Here is a 6,365-nt window from a genome sequence, read left to right as displayed (position 1 = left end):
ATGGGTAAATTTTAAATTAAACATCATTATACCCAATAAATTCATAACTCAACCAGTCTCCCATTATTACCAGTTCCATCAATGAAAGTAGCAGTAGCTGCTTCTCTTTGTTACCTGTGAGTAGAGGAAACCATAAAAGCAGCAGCATACAGGTAAATTCTGATTATGTTTAAGAACCATGTTATGAATGCATGTTACTTGATGATCTCTCAGGAATTCGTTTAATACTATTTGCTGATACATCTATATGAAAAACATTCTTCCACTGAGCACACACTCATGGAGAAAACCCACCAACTGGCTACGACAGAAAGTGAGAGATAAATGAAAATTTAGAAAATTGTCACATACTCTGAAGATGTCTGGTGAAAATTATTTCTATGCTGAATCAAAAAGCTTAATACTAAACTTGCAAACAGCCATTTGGCCAAGATGATTAATGACATATTCAGTCAGGTCTTTAGCAAAAAATACTGATTTTTAACTATTTGACTACAGTGTATGAGAGGCAAGGATTAAAAAGAAAAAAAATGTTTAAGGGGAAGGTATTTTGGAACTTATCTTCAAGGCTGTCTTAAACCTTTTAAGAAAATTCCACAGCAGCCAGAACCCCTGTAAATATAGTACTTAAACTGGCCAATAAATGTGACCTTCTTGTTCTGGAATCTATGATTAGAAGATATATTTACATTTTGGGGAACCCCACTCATTCACGGCCATGTAACATGCTGGATCTTCCTTTTTGCTTCTGTGGGCTTGAAGTCACTCACTGATTCTGCTTCTTCTTTTGGAGCAGTTCTCTTTAATTTCACAACAGTAGTTCCCCCAACAGGAGATAATGGTGGTGATTTTACATTGGCCAGTGTACTCCTACTAGTCATTAACACATAGTTCTGTTTAGTGTCATTATTGCTTTCGACTTTAATGTCTGTAGGCAAGGTAGAAGGCAGAATAAGGGAGGAAGTGTTTGAATGTGGTAACTTCCTAAAGGTATTGTTAGTAATGCCTACTGATGGAGGAGGTTTTAGAAGATCATTAGTTCCATTTTCAGTCTTTCTCACTTTTATGCTTGTACTTGTTGAATTTCCATCAGACAACGAGGGGTCTTTTCCGTAAACTTTCCACACTCATATCCCTTTTATGCTCATTTTTCAATTCATTTTGCCCTCTTTTCTTTTCCATCATTTTCCCCCATCTACTTTTTGGTAATTCCCTTTGAGGCAATGGTATGGCATGTTGAACACAGAAATCGGTAAGGTCATCTTTGTTGATCTTTATTTCCTCTTCAACAACTATATTCTTCTGCTCCAGCGTGAGCAGCAGGAAGTCCTGGGAGAGCAGCTCCGGGTGCAATTGAATTGTTTTATAATTATTTTTTATATTAAAATGAAGGTCACTCATGAGGAAGGAAAAATGTAAATACCCAATGATGATGTAAAGCATGTTTTTTCCCCAAGATTAGTGGTAATAGTCTGTTTCTGGTTTGCAGGCAAAAATAACCTTTGATACACTATAAGTTTCTTATTCTCAGCCACAGCCCCTCCACCATAGGGCATAAAAAGTTGTCTGTGAGGTTTCTTCAGAGGGATTTCTCCTGTTTTTTTACTGTTTCCAGCAGGTGGCAAATCCAACTCACTTTCACTGAAAATTCTGTAGTAAGAGTCTCAAACTGGGAGCCATTATCTTTGTGTTATATTCTCATAGATCAACCTCCTATCCTTGTTTCCCATTATTACACCGTGGCAAGCTTCAGAATTCAAGGGAAACTATTTGTCATCTTCACTGAGCAGAATGAACTGCATAAATTGGTGGGTGATGTCGTCAATTCTGAAGAGTAAATCAGCTCTTAACATTCTCTTGGTTTTAATCTCAGGTATTATTTTACTTACAGAGGTATGGATGAAAGTAATTTTTAAAAGTCTTTTATAGTACCACTGAAAAGGCCATGCTGACCTTTTCTATATTAATCACTTTACAGTTCGAACACTATCTAATTTAGAAGTTCTATCACAGCAAATCAACTGTTAATAATATAGCTTTCACCCATTATCTGACTTTGAGTGGTAAGGCTGTTAAGGAAGGCTTGAATTGGAACCATACACTGGACTTTGTGGATAAGTAGCTCAGAATCTGCAGATGAGTACCAAGTTGAACAAGGGCTAATTTAGCTTCAAATGTTGACTGTAATTTTGAACTTGATTTTTTTAAAGGTTCATTTTGTATAGTCTCAGGATATAATGATTTGCTCATATGTTTATGTCAAGAAAGTTAAATGAAAGGGAAAATGACCTTTCATTTTTTAAACATTACCTTCACTTTTATTTTAGGAAGGGCAGTATACTGAGATATAGTGTTGTATGTACTATACATAATTGAGGCAATAATACTACACTGCAATATAGTAGGAAAAAATATCTGGATTCAGTGTGAGAGACTTGCAAGTTGAAATTATCACTATTATTTTTGTGACTTTAGATCAACCACTTGACCCTTGATGAGCCTTTATTTTCTCATATATTGAAGATTTTGTCAATTTATAATAGTCTTCATTCTATGAGTTTGTTGAATTTAGGATCTGAATCGAGTAAGCACAACTCTATATTTCTTGGGTGCTCTTAAAATGGATGGAAAACAATTTTCTTTGCTTAATCAGTGTACTATGATTGGTGTTGGGATGCTGGGTTTTGATCAATGCCTTTTTTTGTCTAGTAGAGTTTGCAATGGGCTGATAAGGTGACAAAGAGGTGTTAAAGATTCTCACAGGATTTACAGGTGCTTATTTGATGTGATGGAAAAGAAAATCTGATTAAATTAAATCTAAAGTTTAATATAACCCTGTCTCTAGAGTTGTCAACTCTCTTGTGTTTCCTGGGATTCATTCAGAATTGCAATCACACTATGACATCCTGAGCATAGTTTTGATTTTCTCTTATGGAAGCCAGTAACTAATACTGAACAAAATCTCAGCATTATTTTGGGCCACATTTTGAATTTGTACTCTTCCCTAGGGAATCAGAATCACAGAATTTCTCAACTGGAAGAGATCTTGACATCATATAGTACAATTTGTACATGAAAAGAAATCCTCTTAAACATCCCTGAATAGTTGTCTTCCTGTATTTCCTTGAAAAACCTCTTGTGAAGGGAACTCAGATACCTCCAGAGATGGTAATTTTCTCTTTTGTTTAGCTTTAATTACTAAAAAAAGTTTTTTTTTTTCCTACATCAGGACCAAATCTAAATCTCTGTAACTTTCTCTTTTGCTCTTAGTTTGTCATCTGGGGATATATAGAACAAGTCTAATCCCTTTTCCGAAAGATAGATCTTCATAAATTTGAAGATGGCCCCTTCTCCAAAATAAACCCAGCCACTCTTTCCACTGATCCTTATATTGAATGATTTTAAACCCTTGGGTATTCTGTTTATACTCATATATTTTTTAGCTAACAAATTTTATCATTAAAATGTGGAACCTAGATTGAACAAAATTGGTCAGAGAATTATACCAGGATCAAATACAATAGAACAATCAGCTCCCTAATCTTTTTCTTTATTTTTAATTATTTCCAGATAATATATCAATACAATTTTAAACATTCACTTTCTGATATTTTGCAATCCATATCTCTCTCTCCTTCTTACAGCTTCCCCCACCCCAAGAAGACAGACACTGTGATATAAGTTGTACATATATTATCATATGACACATTCACATATTTGTCATGTTGTAAAACAAGACATATTGCTTACCCTAAAGAATAACTCATGGAGGAAATTAGGTGAAGAATGGTATGTTTCATTCTTTTGGACTGCTTTTGGACACTGTTCCTTTTACATTGGCGGATATCATTTTTCATCATGTGTCCTTTGGAGTTATCTCAGATCCTTGCCTTGTTAATAGTAGTTAAGTCATTTACAATTGATCATGATACATTATTGTTTTTACTTTGTATATTTCTCCTGGTTCTACTCACTTCACTTTGCATCACTTCATAAAAATCTTTTCAACTTTTTTTCTCATAATCATTTGTCATTTCACATGGCAACATAGTATTCTATTACAAGCATATACCTCAACTTGTTCAGCTATTCCCTAAATGATGGATGTCCCTTCAGTTTCTAGTTCTTTGCCACCACAAAAAGAGCTTCTATGAACATTTTTGTACAAGTAGGTTCTTTTCTCCTATCTTTAATCTTTTTGGGATACAGACATAGTAGTGGTGTTGTTGGGTCAAAAGGTATGTACAGTTTGATGGCCCTGTGGGCATGGTTCCAGATTGTTCTACAGAAAGGTTGTATCAGTTCCTAGCTCAATTGTGTATTAGTGTTCCAATTTTTACATATCCCCTCCATCATTATTTCCCTTTTTTTGTAAAGTTAGCCTGGCTTAGTGTGAAATGCGAGTTGTTTGAATGCTCATTTCTCTTATTAATAGAGATTTGGAGCATTTTGTCCTCTGGCTAAAGATAGTTTTAATTTCCTCATCTGAGAATTGCCTGTACATAACCTTTGACCATTTATAAATTGGGGAATGCTTTGTATATTTAGAAATTTGACTTAGTTCTCTATATATTTGAGAGATGACGTGTTTTTCAGAGAGGTTTGCTAGACATATTTTTCCCAATTTTTTGTTTCCCTTTTAATCTTGTTTGCATTGATTTTGTTTGTATAGGAACTTCTTAATTTAATGTAGTCAAAGTTATCTATTTTACATCTCCTAATGTTCTATATATTTTGTTTTGACTTAAATTCTCCCTTCATCCATAGGTCGGTCAGGTAAATTATTTTTTTGCTTTCCTTATTTATTTATGGTATTACCCTTTATTTCTAAACCATGTATTCATTTTCACTTTACCTTGTTATATGACCTGAGGAGCTGATCTATTTCTAATTTCTGCCATAGTGTTTTCCAGTTTTCTCAGCAGTTTTTGTCCAACGATGAGTTCTTACAAAATCTTGGATCTTTGGATTTATCAAACATTGACTTCTATGATCATTTACTCTTGCATGTTGAGTGCCTAATCAATTACAGTGGTCCTTGACTCTATTTCTTAGCTAGTACTATATTGTTTTGGTGGTTGTCGTCTTAAAGCATAGTTTGAGATTTGTTATAGCTAAGCCATCTTCCATCAAAATATTTTCATCGATTTCTCTGATATTCTATGTCTTTTATTCTTCCAGAGGACTTCTTATTATTTTGTCTAGCTCTGTTAAGTTGGGGGTTATTTTTTCCCTTGGTTTTTGTCTGTGCTGATGTTTAGCTCCATTCCTAGGATGGAGGGAGTATTGCCCTGCTCTCATACTGTGTCTAGCATTGTCTCAGCTGTTTCAGTTTCTGATTGACCACTCTATAGAGGAGTCCTTCTTGGGCTGCTGTGTGGAGGTTCAGTTCAGTTCTGCTGAGTCTAGTTGGGTTCTGCCCAATCCCACCAAGGCTGAACTTAATTGGGCTGAGTTCCTCTGCTTCTCCCCTTTCTGAGTTGTGCCTAGCCTGTGATCTGGCTGGATGATGAGGGGCCAGTTTCCTCCCACTACTGCTCACTGTGGATCATGTTGTTTTCTGCTCTTCCCCTGCTGAGGCTGGACTGAACCAACTGTGCACTTTCCCCTGATGCTGGCATTGTATCACACCTGAGTTCCTCTGAGGCTTGTTCAATGCTCTCTCCTCTGGGGGATGAATCTTCCTTATTGCCTCTCCATATTGCTCTGGGCCAAAGCACTGCTCTACTGCTTCTTCTGTTGGTTCTGCTACTCCAGGATTTGTTTTGAGACATATACCATCAAAAACAATGATATATTGAATGGCTCATGATTTTGAGAAAGGCCTATCTGAGGTCCCCATAGAAAATTGTTCTCTATGTGGGGCTCAAAGACAGCTTAAGATAGGCTTTGAGGCAGGCCTTCCATATGGCATCATATAGTAAATTCTACTTTATAGAATGTTAACATGAGTTCACTAGTATATTTAGAAAAATATATGATAATTTTTCACGTTGGTTTAGGAAGATGTTCTTACACCACATCATTACAAGGTTTTTCAGTGCTGTAGAGTGTTTTATGAGTGCTTTTGAGGACTTTAACTATGTCATCTGTATTGCCATCAAACACCTCGCCTAGTAGTGGTCCTTAAGCTATAAAGCATCAGGGTCATAGCTGGATATTGATGAGTTCACTGTCATCTTTATACACCTGCTGAACTGTATTCTGAATTCTGTGAGGGCGAGAAAAGAATGCTCTCAGCACTTCACAGAGCATGACATGCTTACAAATGATCACTCATACAGACTTGAAAATGGAAGGATATTCTTAGGCTTGTTCTTCAGCGAGCATATCTGCTAGAATGGTGTGCCCCATCCCTATCCATC

The 6,365-nt window shown here is 35.9% G+C and overlaps 1 pseudogene; it reads right to left on the bottom strand.

Moving 5' to 3' along the window:
* Nucleotides 1-601: 601 nt before the first annotated feature.
* On the bottom strand, nt 602-1,443 carry LOC130454727 (ashwin-like; annotated as a pseudogene).
* Nucleotides 1,444-6,365: the final 4,922 nt, after the last annotated feature.

The sequence above is a fragment of the Monodelphis domestica genome, chromosome 5 (assembly GCF_027887165.1).
Source record: "Monodelphis domestica isolate mMonDom1 chromosome 5, mMonDom1.pri, whole genome shotgun sequence".
Taxonomy (NCBI): domain Eukaryota; kingdom Metazoa; phylum Chordata; class Mammalia; order Didelphimorphia; family Didelphidae; genus Monodelphis; species Monodelphis domestica.
The sequence above is the reverse complement of the archived record's forward strand: the minus strand, read 5'-3'. Positions and strand labels throughout refer to the sequence as shown.